This window comes from Mytilus galloprovincialis, chromosome 14, assembly GCF_965363235.1.
Source record: "Mytilus galloprovincialis chromosome 14, xbMytGall1.hap1.1, whole genome shotgun sequence".
NCBI classification, from domain to species: Eukaryota; Metazoa; Mollusca; class Bivalvia; order Mytilida; family Mytilidae; genus Mytilus; species Mytilus galloprovincialis.
The window spans coordinates 2628523-2645684 of NC_134851.1; the positions used below are offsets into that span (position 1 = coordinate 2628523).

General features: G+C 31.4%; 1 long non-coding RNA gene across 2 annotated transcripts; it reads right to left on the reverse strand.

Moving 5' to 3' along the window:
• Positions 1-4015: 4015 nt before the first annotated feature.
• On the reverse strand, positions 4016-15700 carry LOC143059522 (uncharacterized). Of its 2 annotated transcripts, none has more exons than XR_012973500.1 (3): positions 15467-15700; positions 5777-6132; positions 4016-4171 (listed from the first exon to the last, which is right to left on the reverse strand). It is a non-coding gene; the product is annotated as an uncharacterized LOC143059522 (long non-coding RNA). The 2 variants fall into 2 exon arrangements; XR_012973499.1 differs by lacking the exon at positions 15467-15700 and adding an exon at positions 6806-6825.
• Positions 15701-17162: the final 1462 nt, after the last annotated feature.

Below are 17162 nucleotides of genomic sequence, written 5' to 3' on the forward strand. Positions count from 1 at the left end.
CTTAATCATTTGTGTTAATGGTTAAATATAAATTAATAATGAAAATTGTTAAAATTAAATCAATAAAGGAAATTATTGCCAAGGAAGTTACAAACACTACCAGGGGATAATCCATGATGATTTCTTTTTGAATTATATGTTTCAGCACATGTATATTTGACCCCAACTTTAGCCTGGTAAACGTGTTGTCTCCTTGTGAAATATAAAACATATTAAAAATGACTTTCTGCTAAAGTCTTTTATTTATATAAAGTTAAAACCTTCTTACTTTTAACTAGACAACACTCATGTCAGGTTTAATTCTTGTATATATGTGGATGAAAAATAAAAGTCCCCAAACATTAACATGGCAGCAATTGCTTTTACAGCCTTTAAGGCTTTGATTTGTTCTCTTACAGTACTTTAGTTTGCCTCAACCAAATTTAATTAAACTTTTACAAAAGCTTGTTATCACAATACTCAGATCAAGTTTGTATTTTGGTGATGTCAGTGCTACTGTACTAGAGTTATGCCCCTTTACAAATGGGAAAAAAATGCTGAATTTTTGGTTTCCTGTTCTCTAAACTTTAGTTTGTCTCAACCAAATGTTATAAAACTTATAGACAATGCTTATCACCACAAAATACAGATTAAGTTTGAATTTTGGTAGTGTCTCTTTTACTATTCTAGAGTTATGTTCTTTAAAAACGGAAAAATTATAAATTTTTCGTTTCCAGCCTCTAACTTAAGTTTACCTCAACCAAATTTTATTAAACTTTAAAACAATACTTTTTACCACAAAATCAGATCAATTTCAAATTTTGTTAGTAAAACTTTTACAGTTCTTCAGTTATGTTCCTTTAAAACTTTGAAGAATATGCAAGCTGGAGTATCATCCCCTAGTTATCATGTATATTTTTGTATAAGATGCAGAGTTAAGGAACTTTAGTTGTTCGAAAGTTATTTAAAATCTGTCCATTTTCAAACTTTGGAAGGTTTTAGAAATGTATTTGTTAAAAAATCACAGCCTTAAACTTAAAGTCACTTGAGATATCTCTAAATGGAGCCAAATTATCTTCATGTTTTATGTCAATGAGTACCACTGTGTGTGCATGTCCTTTTTTTTTTATTTGGAAGGGGGGGGGTCTTATTTGTGCAGTGCTCATAGTTTTTCTAGTTGATCATTAAAATTCATTTATAGCATAAAGACCAACTAAAAGGGCAACAAGCTTATCAAGCACTCATGGTACAGATTTTTATTAAACTCACATTAATATACATCATGTACATTAAACAGCAAAAAAAATCATTGATGCAAGATGTCATTCAATACATGTACTAACTTTTACTCTTTTATGTATAGGACAAGAACTATAGAAGAATTAAGAATTATAAACAGCAGAAATGATAGGCAATTTAAAATTTGCACACTCCAACTAAACCTACATGGTAAGGCAACTTTTATTTATTTTTAAAGTTATTGAACTTGAAAGACAGTTATCATGATTACTATAAAAATTAAAAGATGTGGTATATTAAATATGAAAACTATTGATCATGGCTTAAAGAAAGCAATTGTAGGCCTGTGACGACCTTCAATAATGAGAAAATTCGTACCCTATAGTTAAAGTAGGCAGCTATAAAAGACCCTCAGATGAAAAATTGAAACAATTAAAACTGTAAAATTAATAGCCTAGTTTATAACAAAATAAAATACAAAAAAATAAATATGAACAGTATGAAACAACAACAACCACTAAATTTTAGTGTCAGACTAAGCTGACAAAAACTACAGGCTCTGAACTTTGGACAGGCACAATAGGAATATGGCAAGGTTATATAAAAATAAGATGTGGCATGATTGCCAATAAGACAACTCTCCACCAGACAACCAATGATGTAAATTTCCTGCAAACACAGACCATTGCAGACTGGACTACTGTACCCAGGCTTAAGTTATTACAAGCATGTAACTTACTATATAAGAGTAAATGAGACACTTGGAATCTTGCGCAGTGCCTCATTACAAGCTCTGACCATCATTTCTTACAATGAATGGTAAACCAACTAAATTTTATTTTGCGTTTTATACTTTCTAGTCTACATCACAGCTATTTATTTTTTTTGCGATTTTCAATTTTACTTTAAGGAAAGATACATATGAAAACAGTCCCGACAATTTATATGCGTGTAATATTTCTAAATGCGAAAATAAATTGTTTGTGAAAATAAATCGCTCGCGAAAATTAGTTAGTTTACAGTAAGCAAGAAATTTATACATTTCCCTTAATTGAAAAGACACAAAGTTAAGTACTCACAGTAACTGACAGCTTAAGTTAAAAATCCATAAAAACTAATGCATGTAATGAAAAACAGGTTTATAAGCACTCAACCCTACCCTTACTTCAGACAGTGGTTTAACAGCTTAACATATATATATAATATAAAGAACAAACTGCCTCAACTTGAAAGATTGATAAATGCAAAAAATCAACTAATATAAGAACTATAGACAAAAGCATTCACAAGTAAGAAAGGAAATATATTTAAAATGTTAATAAACATGACAAAATAAACTTTTATTGCTGTTTTTCTCTCCATTTATAACATTTTATTTGTTTATTTTGTGTATTTATAGGTGATCAGACATCTTGGTTTTCATGATCAATAGGTCATTGTACTGAAGAGGAAACTTAAAGTTGAAATGTATCTACATAGTGCGCAATTGGATTAATTTGAACTGGAATGTGTGCTTTCCTGCAAAAAAAGAAATAGGAAATTTCATCATAATCACATGATAATGGCCATAAACAAAATGGAGTTCTATCATAGATACACTAAAACACTATTGTATAAAAGCAACAACATATTATATATATTAGTCTAAAGAAAGGAGAAATGCAGAACAAATACTATTTTGTTTTTGAAAAAAGGAAAGCCAGTTTTATCCACACATTTACATCGCTCCCTCATATCAAATATATGGAAGAAGATTATTGAAGAACAATTTGCAAAAATGTTTAGTGAATGGAATAATGTATTCACTGAATTCTTACGTAGTGGATTGAATAACTGTACACAAGCTGAAACAGAAGAAAATTTCAGTTTAAAATAACAGGAAAAGACGTGTTTTTTTATTATTTAATCTGCAAATATAAACAAATTCAATGGTATGACATTCAAATTGGTTGCTTATTAATGTATTGGATTGAAACAATTACAAAGAAAACAGAATCCTTTGCTACAAATTTTTTTTATAAATTAAAGTTAAAGTTATATAAAAAGTATGAACATTTGATACCTGTCATACCTAGACCTAAACAGTCAGACTGTATGAATTTTCAATGTCATTAAAATGTTGGGTCAAACATTTATTAAAGTTTTAAATATCAATTATTCAGTCTTGTAAAATTATATTCATACTGTTTGTATACATGGTATAGTGAAGAAATGTTTAACTAGTAAAAATAAGGGAAAACATTTCCTTAAGGGAAATTTGATGTTCAGAAATTTCCTTAGAGGAAATTTGAAGAACAATAATTTCCTTAGAGGAAATTTGTTGTCTGGAATTTTCCCTTAAGGAAAAGTGTTTGTCAAAATTTTCCTCACAGGAAAAAGTATTTCCTCCAAGGAAAATTTGACGCTACAAATTTCCTCACAGGAAAAAGTTTTTCCTCAAAGGAAATATTTATGCAGCAAACCTTAAGGAAAATCTTTTTCCCTTGAGGAAAAAACAATTTCCCTTGAGGAAAAATCTTTTTCCTTTAGGGAAATTTGATTTCCCTTGAGGAAAACTACTTTTCCTCTGAGGAAATTCTTGAAAAAAGGGGCATAACTTTTTCAACAGTGGTGCTAGAGCCAAAAAAATTTAGGACAAATATCAGGGAACCAATACCAACCAAGTTATCAACTTCATTTTAACTTAACTCCAAAAATTAAGGTGACAACTTTTGCACTCAGCGGAATTGCAAACTTGTCCCGGAGACTGTTATATCATCATTGTCAAATCAAAGTCCTTGGATGAGGTAGCTAGAAAAAGAAAGTGTCAAGATCTGCTGAAGTATTTCACACCAGTGACATTTTCAAAACGTTCATCAATCTCACAAAACTACAGTACACAATATAAAATTACAACACGTTAATAATTTCGAGCGTACGAAGTGCTTTGCTGGATTTTCCTTCATCATGAACGCTAAAATATAAAAAAAGAAGATGTGGTATGATTGCCAATGAGATAACTATAAAAAAAAAAGACTCAAATGATACAGACATTAACAACTATTGGTCACCGTACGGCCTTCAACAATGAGCAAAGCCCATACCGCATAGTCAGCTATAAAATGTCCCGATAAGACAATGTAAAACAGTTCAAACGAGAAAACTAACGGCCTTATTTATGTAAAGAAAAATGAACGAAAAACAAATATGTAACACATAAACAAACGACAACCACTGGAGCCGATTATATGCAAGCTAGGTGTGACCAAGAACCGCAACAGTTCTACAGATGAAAAAGGACATAACAAGTAAAATCACAAAAATACTGTACTCAGAGGAAAATCTTATCGGAAGTCCACAATCACATGGCAAAATCCAATGACAAAACACATAAAAAACGAATGGACAAGAACTGTCATATTCCTGAAAGGCACAGTCACAGGCATTTTCAAACCTGGTTTAATAGAGCTAAACCTCTCACTTTGTTGACAGTCTCATCAAATTCCGTTATATTTACAATGATGCGTGAACTAAACAAACATAATAAATAAAATAGTGAAATATGGGTACAACAGTCATCATGGTGTTACAATTTTAAAAGGAACAATTTAACAGAACACAAAAACTAGACGATCTTAAGAACACGTGGCGCTAACCTAGATTTACGTTTACCTTCAACATTATCGACTACTATTTAGAGTTTCTTACCATTTTATTTAGTCCCCCCCCCCTTCCCCCTAAAAAAAGGGTAAAACAAAATCTCCATCACTCCTCTCTACTAACTTCAGGCAGAATTTGACCTGTTTGCGGATCTTGTCTTTTTACCATATTTTAAGTTTCTATCTATCTATTACGGTCTTCAGATAGTAGACAAAATTGGTAAAGATCGTAATTAAAAGAGCAATAATTTCAACAAACAGTCCTCTGAAGAACTCAGACTTATTTGTAAATCTGATCTTGCGGATCACTTAAACTGTTTAAAGTGTTAATCTATCTATAATTGTAAAATTAAAAGAAATCGCACGACGACGACAGACGACGAACGCCGACTGATGGAAAAAAACCTCACAAGCCGTACGGCCCAGGTGGGCTAAACTTTTGTTCTTTATAGTTTAAACATTAATAAACGAATAATTGTAGAAAGGTATGTTAAAAATCATGTCGTTCACTCCTGGGTTTAGGATATCATCAGGACTGATAGTCCATTTAATGCATACTATGAAGTAGAACAACATTGATGTATTTCCGATTGTGGTGTGTGATTGTGAGTTACTAAAGATGTATTAAAACTGCAATTGAAAAAGATATCAACATATATTAAGGTATAGGTATATAGAAAAAATTTTCTGAGACAAGTGCCTGTGCATGCAAAGCTCTGATTTCTTGCTTTACGTTTGCTATGGATTTCTCAAGCGTTTTTTTTTTCATTTAGAGGTTTTGATTTTAAATAAGCGTTTGATTATCAAAACATTATTGAAGTGACACCTTTATTTGTAACGTTAATGTTATTTTTCTGTTTTCATTTTGAAAATTAAAATAGATGCGTTAGACAACTATAAGCTCTATTATAAATATTTACGTATTGTTCCGGTCATCGGAGGGAGATATGAAGGCCATACCGTTCCAGGGATACCCCTTAGTATTTCTAATTGGGCTGCATTTATTCTTTTTGATTTGTTCAACTTCAGGATGGCACTCATACTATTGTTGATGATTTGAGATAAATGTGTTGGTGGAAATACTCCGTCAAAGAATCGCCTTGCAATCGCAGGTGATACTTTAAAGTTGAGCAAGAAAAATCGAGTGAAGTTTCCCTCTTCTTCTGTAAGTTGTGAAATCGATGCCATGATTTCACTTTAGAGCCTCTGTTGAACAAGTATGATCCCCAGTATTTAGTCAGGAACTCCGTTTGTAATATATGCCATCATAACTATCCTGTTTGAGGTATAAACACATTGGTATAAATACATTGTTTATTTCTAAAACATTCTTTAAGTTTTAATGAAAGCCCAGGCAAAAAATAAAATAGGAATTGTATAATGGTGCATACCTTCCCACTTAAAAAGCAGCTATATATATATAAATAAATGCATATGACAAACGCTTTTAATTTTTTTTTTGGTGTTCTATTTCGGAATCGTATTAGGGACATAGTAAAAAGAAATTTGAAAAAATTCAAAGTCGATATTTTGACATTTCAAAGCTTTAAATTTCGACTTTGAATTACATTAAAATCTTGAAGAAATTAATGTGGAAGTTTTGTAACTGAAGGTACATCTGTAAATTTTGGTATAATATAGCTGCTGAACCGTAGCTCTTAGTTCCTTATTTTGTTTTATTTTTTAATATTTGCGGACCATAGAATAGAGCTACGGATTTTTCCTATTTCAAAATGTTCGGAATTGCAACCCAGGTTCAGCTCGCACTTTATCCCCAAAATATATTGTTTATAATCCATGTAGAGCTTGTCAATATATATAGTTCGTTTCGTCAGATATTTTTCTAGGATATGACGTACCTCGTCGTGACGTCACGGAAATCATTGTAAGATTTCGCCCTTTCCAGTAATGTATTAATTTTTCACAAACTTAGGCTTTTCTGGACTTACCTTAATCAGGAACGCTCAAACATCTGAAATCAGAAGATGTATAAGTACCGAAAATCGTCGAAGAGCTATATGTCAAAAATACCTAAAATAAATAGCCAAATTTATCTAAAGCCAACTTTGCCTGAGGGAGTTGAAACCTTAGTTTCATTATTAATTTAAATTGATAAACGAACAAATTTGGTAAAGTTTGTTCAATCATGTCAGTACCGAAGCACTGGCTACTGGGCTGATGATATCCTCGGGGACTGATAGGCATTGGCCCAGTGATGTAAAAAATGGAAAACAACACGTTTAATAATTTATTGCGTCCGAAACGCTTTAACCGTGTAATCAGGATATATAACCTTATTCTGCGGTATAATATAAACAGTTCAAGATGTCATAAATGATATGTTTTCATGATAACATAACTTAAACAAAAACTTAACTTAAAAACGTGAGGACTTACGGATGGACGCACAGAATAGAATACATAATGCCCAACTTTCTGCTATCATGGAGCGGGTATGCAATTACTGTTACAGCTATAGTAATAGTTCGTCATTTATATACAGTTTCTGCTTTGTTAAACATGTAATTTAAAACATATGTGCTTTTAAATTCAAGACTTTCACGGTATGATTATTGAATTCTATTTCTGTCATTCATTTTGATAAACACTTAAAACAAATATAACATTTCCGTCTGTCGGTACTGACTCGTGATTTCAAATAGGTGTGTTTCAAGTGATTTCCTTTCTAATCGTAATCAAACAACTGTCAACGGTTAAGTATTTTCTGTTATAAAACTACATTGCATGGGAAAAAACAAATTAACAATTATTTCCTCTCCAGTTGAAAGATCCAGTGATAAGTTTCTTTTTACTCATTTCGAGTAATAGTTCTTTGTAATACATTCGTTTTAGTTAAATTTACATGATTTAGGAAAATATCATGCATTTTATTATGTTTATGCTATGAATATTTATCTAATTCCAAAAATATTCTTTGGTGATCTGTTCATCAAAGAAAACTGAAGGATAGCAAATTGATAGTCAAACTCATAAGTCGAAAAAAAACTGACCACGTCCACTCTGGGTAGATGTATGTATCCATCTGACGATGTTTGCCTTTTTCGACTGATATGTATAGTTCGTTCTTTTGTTTTACTGTTTCACCAATGTCCCAGGTTAAGGGGAGGATTGGGATCCAGCTAACATATTTTACCCCGACACATTCTGTATGTGTGTGTCTGTTCCTGTAATAAAGTGGTTGTCGTTTGTTTGGTAATTTTATATCTGACAATGAGGTATAGGTTTTGCTGTTGAAGGCCATAAATTGACCTGTAGTTGTTAATTGCTGTGTCATTTAGTCTCCTGTGGAAACTTGTTTTAAATACAACTATTTCCCATAGGGTTCAAAAATACATGTTTGCCTACAAATTAAAAGAAACTCTGGAAAATTTAATCATTTAACATCTTACTCCCAACAGATGATAGCCTTATCAAAAAACGAACCCACAATTCCACGGTAAACTATTCCTGGGATAAGAAAATCCTTAGTTTTCGAAAAAAATTAAAGAGTTGTCAACCGGAAATTTTTACAAAACACTATGTAATTCATATTCTTTGTAGATCGTACTTTGTTATATAATTGTGCTGTTTACAGTTTATCTCTTTCTTTATTAATATTCTAGTTTATGACCAAAAACCTAAAAAAAAGGTCATGAAAAATACCTTTACAAGGACAGCAACCCAACAACGTAAAATCTAATGAATCTCAAAATTTCAGAGCACACATATCTTGACCTGATACGAGATTTTTCTACATGCTTTAGTTACAGATATATTAGCCAAAAGCTTCAATTTACCCTAATTTTCGTTTTTAACCATGACGGCCACCTTTATTGATGACCGGGGTTGGGGATCATCGGATACTAAAAGGATGATTCGGGCCAAGTTTGGTTCAATTTGGTCACGTAGTTTCAGAGTAGCAGTTAAAAACAAAAAAGGACGATAACGGGTGAAGGACGCCAAGTGATGTGGAAAGCTCGGTTGGCCCTCTTGGCCAGGTGAGCTAAAATGAAATATGACAAATTCACGAGTATATATAAACGTAGGGTATAACACGATATATTTTTCTATAAAAAGCTTGCTTTTGGAAACATATTTGTTTGGTCAATAGTTACACCAAAAAGTGAAAATATTAGATTGTTTCACAGCCGATATTTATTCTATCAGATCTAAAATGAAGTAAGAGTAGAGGAAGATATGTTCTCTTTCTGACAAAATGTAAAAAAATGAAAAAAAAATCATTTGAAGAGATTTCTCCCATCAAACTGAGGTGAAATACTTAAAGCGATTAGTTCAAAGAAAGATATTTAATTTTAAACTTGGAATGGTACCTTTGGCAGACTATTTGTTTCATTTTTTTTTAATCTATTTAAAACGATATCTTTTGGTGCAGTAAGTTTGTTCTAAACTGAAAATGAAATATCTGAACAATTAGTTCGTTGGAAGAAATGTCTTCTATCAAAACTTCTACAAAATACTTGGAGCAATTAATTCGTTGTAATAAATGAATTATATTTAGCGTTAATTTAGTACATTTAGTATTGACCAACACTGTCAGTTCACTGGTATTAAAGAGATAATAGTAACTGCAATTACGATTATCCCAATATGGCGACGGTAGATATAGGTAAAATCTTTACACTCATTTTTCTTAAATGTAGCATGCTTTTGTCAATAGTTACTCAGCTGCAAGGTTTATCTATACCAGTACATCATATTTGAATCGTAAAGGTGCACTGGATTAGTCTAAGCGCTTTGAAAATTGCCGTCGAAAAATTCGGGATGATAATCGTAACTCGGAAAAAAAGATAATCGTAATTATGGTATTTAAAAATGGAAAGATAATCGTAACTGGAAAGTGTTTTATTGATATTGACACTTAAAACATATATCTAATAGCATATAATGAAGTTATGTCGATGAATTATTTACGAAACGTTCCAACATCTTATGACATTTCTTTTTATGCATATATTATTAACAGTTCTTAGGAAAACAGCTACATATGTGTATTAATTGATGTTTTTTGATTGAGTTAAGTCTGCCAATTGATATTTTAACGTGTGTTTTTCTATGTTGTGATGTTATGCTATTGTTTTTTTACACTAGTAATTTTGGGGCCCTTTATAGCTTGTTGTTCGGTGTGAGCTAAGGCTCCGTGTTGAAGGCCGTACATTGACCTATAATGGTTTACTTTTTTATAAATTGTTATTTGGATAGAGAGTTGCATGTCTCATTGGCACTCACACCACATCTTCCTATATCTACATACTAGTATATCATAAAATTTAGTTTTTTTAATAAATAATGCCGTTAGTTTTCTCGTCTAAAGTGTTTTACATTGTCATTTCGGAGCCTTTTATAGCTGTCTATGCCGTATGGGCTTTGCTCATTGTTGAAGGCCGTACGGTGACCTATTTTTGTTAATATCTGAGTCATGTTGGTCTCTTGTGGAAAGTTGTCTCGTTGTTAATTATACCATATTTTTTTGGCATTTTAGCTACTTCATGACTGTCACTGAAATTTCGATATCTCAGAAAAAAAACTATAAACAACACAAATTTAATTTTGAATTATAGCAATATGACATCCTTTAAACAGTTAATGCTATATAAGAATAGAGAAAGGTTGGGATTTTTGGTGTATTATGAAATTAAGTAACGTGGAGTTCTTTGACAAACATGGATTTGTGTTCTCTTATAGTTTGGCCAAAAGCCCGAAAATGAAGAATTGAAGTTGATGTGGCTTTAAATTGTCTTACAAGGAATACTTATTCAAAGAATGACTGCAAAGTGGAGAATAAAATAACGCATATTCCGCAATATTAGAAACAAACTAATTCAAAAATTCATAAATACTCGGTATATGAAAAGTATGATGCATACATATGCATGGAAGATATTGTAGAGACAAATATTGAAGGTACTAAACAAGGAACATTTTTGTATTTGCATACTTGCCATACAATAAGTTATTTTCTATTAAATGAAAACAAAAATTAGCCTAACCTAATTGTCATGTATTTTTCTGAAGCATAAAATATTTGTTGTAAAATCTATAAAAATCTTTGTAATTAAACAAGTTCCGACTGTGATGATGTACATGTTATGCCTTCTGGTGTAATTTATCAATATACATATTTGTGTGTTTTTTCAGTCCGTCAAGTGCTTCGTATTAAGACTATAGGTAAGGCTAAAAAAAACAAAAAACAAAAGTAACTATAAACAAAAGTAACAATAAACAAAAGTAACAATAAACAATAGTAACAATAAACTGTAACTATTTTAGATCCTTTACCATACACACTGTTTAAAGAAACGTCCTAAAATACATGGGTATTTGATCAAAACATTTGAAGTAAATTTTTAAAATCATATATTATATCAGTATAAAATAGAAAAAAGGGAATCAAAGGGGAAAAAATGGACGGCTATATTTATTGAATTATAAGGAAAAGGGAAATATGAACACTCATATCTACCGATAAAGGTATCAACTGTTAAATCCGATAATGCAGTTATAAAGTTATTGACGGAAACTTTTGTTCATTTCGCGCAGAATTTTAATATAAACGTGATATTGGAGGCAAAACATATATATGACATATGAAAATGTGGTATACGTGACTTTCATTTTGAGCAATGAATTGAAAGGATTGCACTTTTGGGATATGGGATATAGCTAATCCCACCTCCCCCTCCCCCTAAAAAAACCAAACAAAAACGGACTTAAACGCGCACACAACATTGAAACTTTGAAAAAAATCAAAATATCTACTTACCACAATAGCTGTCTCGACAGCTGCTTCATTTTCCGTATCTTTAACAGGTACATGTATATATCAAAAGGTTCACCAGCTAATAGAAATTTATTATAGGATATGCATGTCACTTGATGATCGCTGTATAACATCTCTTATATTATGTGATACCTCGAAAGCTTTTGATAGGGTATGGCATAGTGGCCTCTTAATAAAACTTAAAGCGTATGGTATTGATGGAAATCTGTATAAATGGTTTGAAAGTTATATTTCAAATAGAAAACAAAGCGTTTTCGTTTCAAATGCCTATTCGCCTTTTGATAATACTAATGCAGGAGTTCCGCAAGGCTCTGTATTAGGTCCCCTACTATTTCTTATTTATGTAAATGACATAGCTGATAATTTGACAAGTCTAACTCGATTGTTTGCTGATGATACATCTCTTTCTTATTCCAGCAATAACCCTTACACTATAGAGGATGTCTTAAACAGCGATTTAGAACAAATTTCAGTATGGTCTAAAGATTGGCTTATTAACTTTAACCCTAATAAGACAAAGGCTATGATATTCTCCTGCCATACTTCCCCAGATGATATTGAAATAGAATTTCAAAACCAATTAGTAGAATTTGTCTCCTGTCATAAACACTTAGGGATTACTTTTGATTCCAATGATAAATTCCATACACATATAGAAAATATTTTAAAGTGTGCAAGCACGAGATTAAATGTTCTTAAAAAATTGAAATATGTATTGAATAGAAATTATCTTGCTCGTATATATTTAACTTTTATAAGACCAGAACAGAAGAAAATCCAGAATGCTCAATATGTTCTATTCTATACATAATGAGACTGCCCCTGATTATCTCTGTGATGTAATGCCCTCGCTTGTTGGTCAAGTATGTAACTACGATTTGCGAAACAGTAATAATTATGTAGTACCCGGTTATAGACTAGACATAACTAGAAAATCCTTTTTCCCATCCACTACTTTTGAATGGAATAGCCTTCCCCCCGACATACGTACGTCCAAAACATTAATATTTTTAAGCGAAAGATGAAGTCCAAATTGATACAGCCCCCTTCCTATTTTAGTTGTGGGGATAGAAAATTAATATCATTCATACACGTTTGAGAAATATGTGCAGTTCTTTAAATTCAGATTTACATCGTGTTAATATTAAACCCAGTCCCGCATGCAGCTGTGGCCACCCTGTTGAGGATAGTATACACTATTTTTTACAGTGCGCTCTTCACAACGAAGCCAGAGAAATACTGTTTTCAAAATTAGAAAGTTATGCTATATCCATTGACCTTCTTTTAGCTGGTGACGGTGACCTTTCTTTTCAGCAAAACAAAGACATTTTGAGTCCGTACAATCTTATATCAGAATAACACAAAGATTTAAGGTAGCACAATACAAAGATTTTTTTACTTCCAATCACTAACCTTCAAAATGCTGTAACTTTCTTATGAATGCATAAAAAATAATGAAAGAGGTATATATAGATAGATAAAAGATTAATCTTTTATATGGATGCAATATTTTTATTATGCAATCATTATGTAATCAATTATTATGTAATTAGTGGCAAAATCTTGGTCAGTTCACTTGAATGAATTTAGCTCTATCATTTCTTTAACTATACAGAATTTTTTTACGAAATCTTAATCAACACATCATGGGCTTCAAAAGGGTGTCTCAAATTGTCCCTATGGGATTCCATTCTCTCATAAATCTGTAATTAGTGTAAACATCCTAACCACATAAAGGAAGATAATGTTTGATTGGGTGTAAAATTTGTTCTATACATTCTATCTGAAATCTGAGACACCCTTTTGTAGATAATGGACATCGGAACAACATATAATAAAATCAATCCTCTAGGAATACCTATGCAGAAGCTAATTTCATTTGAAAGTGGAAATTTGGTGAAAAATATTTTAGACACAGTTAACATTATAGTTGGTTACATAATTGTTGCATATACTAACATAGCATTAATTTGAAAGAGTAATCTGTTAGCTATCCAAAACTACCACTTTTATAAATTTTCAAGCATTATTAAGAAAGTTACAGCATTTTAAAACTTGGGAGTTGGAGTTATGAAATCTTTGTATTGTGCTACCTTAAAGCAGTTAATTAACATTCTAAATTTCTACTTTACAACCTTTCACTTCAGTCTAGTTGTTTCATTATTATTCCTTTAATATTATATTGTATTTTTTTTTCTTTTTTCTTTTATTTCTAATTTTTGTTTGAAGTATGTATTACATGCATTACTACTATGTTGTGTTTTTTCGCCATTATCTAATGTACTTTGTGTTTATATTTATATTGGGAGAGGACGTCTCTAATGTTGTTATAACTTGTGTCCAATCCCTTTTGCTACTTTTGCAAGTAAAATATGTTTAAACTAAAAGGTTATGCATATTGTTGTCAGTTATAAATAGATATACAAGTTGAAATGATAGGACTTTTTTTTACTGGGAACTCACTTTAGTCCCATGACTGTATATATATATATATATAGGTAAATTTGTCCTAGATATTAACCTGTAAGTTTCTTCATTTATTTTTATATGCGTTTATGTCATCGTTAAACTTGACATTTGCATTTTTAACACACAAAATACCATTGAAATGCTGAAAGACACATTTATTATGTTTCAGTTACTATTATCCGATAAAGAAAATTACGATTATCAAAGAAGAAAAATACCATAGAGTTACGATTATCATACCGAATTTTTCAACGGCAATTTTCAAAGCGCTCAGACGATTCCAGTGCACCGTTACGATTCAAATATGATGTAATGGTATAGATAAACCTTGCAGCTGAGTAACTATTGACAAAAGCATGCTACATTTAAGAAAAATGAGTGTAAAGATTTTACCTATATCTACCGTCGCCATATTGGGATAATCGTAATTGCAGTTACTATTATCTCTTTAATACCAGTGGTCAGTTGTGTATTTATCAGTAGGAAAACCAGAACTGGTGTTTTACCTATTTTAATATTTGGAGCTGGTTCTAAATTACCACCGCCTAATTACTTCTGCATCATGATGATTTAAGTTCCTTCCCCTGGTATGCAGTACTAGTGGTCATGAGAAGAATTAATACAAAATATGTAAGCATCTGTCTTGCTTTACTATTTCCTTTTTCATATATTTCATATCTATGTTGGTATACTGACCTCATTACACTAAACACTTTTAATACTGCGATACTCATATCTGAGGGTATTAATGGGGTTTACAGTTTAGAGAATTCTACATATAGGTCAATATTGCAAAAACAAAATGTCAAAAAAAAAAAGAATAGAGAAACATATATAGTAAAAAAAGAATATGGAACAATTGGTTGCTTAAATAGAAAGAATAGAGAAAAATGTCCTATTCATTTTGAAATAAAAGTATAATTTAACGACCCTCAATCCAGACCGTAAGATTGTACTTTTTTCTTTGTGTACGTATGGCGTACTTGTAATAAAATCACGCATGTTTAATGATATTTATTGTGTTATAAGGTGTTATGTACAAATGTATTTAAACTTTATATAGAAAGGCATTTCTTTAACAGGAGGCTGTTTAATTCTTCACCAAATGTTTTTATAATATATCTACAGAATAATGTAAAACATATAAATATTTAAAAAGTTTACCCTCTTGGAATAAGCTTCGTCATCAAAAGGCAATAATCCGAATAAAACTGAAAAGAAATAAGACAATTTAATCTTCCAAATAAGCTGCTGATAGCTTGTAATATAAGTTGGTCAGATTCATACTGAAACACATATTATATAAGGTAAATATAAAAATGAAAACAAATAATTCACCTACCTATTTAACCTATTGTTTTCGTCAGCAGACAGGAGACAAATATTTGTAATATCTCAATAATGTGATTAATTTCACTAATTAAAGCAAATCCATAGCATCCAAGTTTAACCAGAAACACAAATTTTATTAAATGTTTCGTGTTCACGTGAAACTACAGCTTCAATTCCCGTAAACACACACTTCTACTGTTCTCTATATATAGTTTTACATTCTAAAGATTTGTTCATCTGCACTACAAAATCCTTTAAATAAATACATTGATATCTGTATGTAAATAGGCCACGCAATAATAATTAACAACAGACTATCTGATGGTATACTATTAAACTAAAGAACTGAATTAATCCAGTGTGTAAACGTGTGTTATGTATCATGTCTTTACACAGCAGTACTAAACGTAATAACATACAAGTAAAAGCGTTCTAAAAAAAACTTGCCGTTTTATAGCCTGTTATCCATAGAAATATAGTAGAGTTTTATTAAACTCAGTAATATATTTTGAAATATTTGAAACACAATCAGAACAGATACAAAAAGTAGTAAATAGTTATCAAAGGTACCAGGATTATAATTTAGTACGCCAGCCGCAAGGTACTTATTTCAAACGACAAATGTTTTTGTGAAGAATTTGATCAATCTTTAAACATTTGCTTATATGAGGAGAGCAATGTGTTATAATACCGGCGTCAAACATTATCGTATAGACCGGTGTGCACCAGACATACAGAGGAAATTGACAAACTCCGTATACGTTAGTTGCACGCCAGAGCAACGGTAAGCATAAGTTTGAAGTACGTCGAAATGCAAAGGTATACACTTGGCAAACGCTTTATTTGCAGGACATGTTTATGCAGCATAAACATGTTCATCCAGCTCAAACGTTTGTCAAGCATAAACCTGTACGCTACACGCACGTAATGCGTACGCTACAAGCGAGTTGAAAACGCTACAGATAAGTTTTAGATACGTTTAGGGCACATTGTATACGTTTCAAGACTTACACGCATACGGTTTTTTTTGTAACAAACACCCCATAATTAAACCTCCCACACATGCCAAAAGCACGGATTATCGTCCTAGATACGTTGGGAGATATATATACCCCTTATTCCGGTGCTGCTGGAATGTTGCTACTTAGAAATGGAAAGTTCACATTTGAAAGCTGAAATCATCTCTTTTGTCGTAAAGTTTCTGTTTGAACCGACCCTCATTGTGAATTTCTAGATGTAAGTCAAGATATGAGGCCGACTTAACTGTATCTGGTGTATCCTTTATCTCTAGTTTGATGGGATAGATGCGTTCAACATAGTCACCAAATTTTGAATTATTTAGTGAAGGAACTTCATCTATATAGCGGAAAGTAGAGTTAAAAGATATTGCTAACTTCTTATCTTTCTTCCTAAGAAGTTTCTGTATGAAGTGAGCCTCATAATACTTTAAGATCATATATCAAATTTTCTGTCTAGTCCGTTTATAAAAAGAGCTAGTTTGTGTGTTAATTGTTTTACAAGAATATACATGTACATGTTTAAAATCAATGCTTAACATTTTTTTTTAAAAGACTTGCCTACATACCAATTGGCTGTATTACTAAAAACAATATAATTGACAATCTTAAAGATAGATAGATAGATAGATAGATAGATAGATAGATAGATATATAGTTGCATTATTAAACAGATGATTCGTAAAAGTA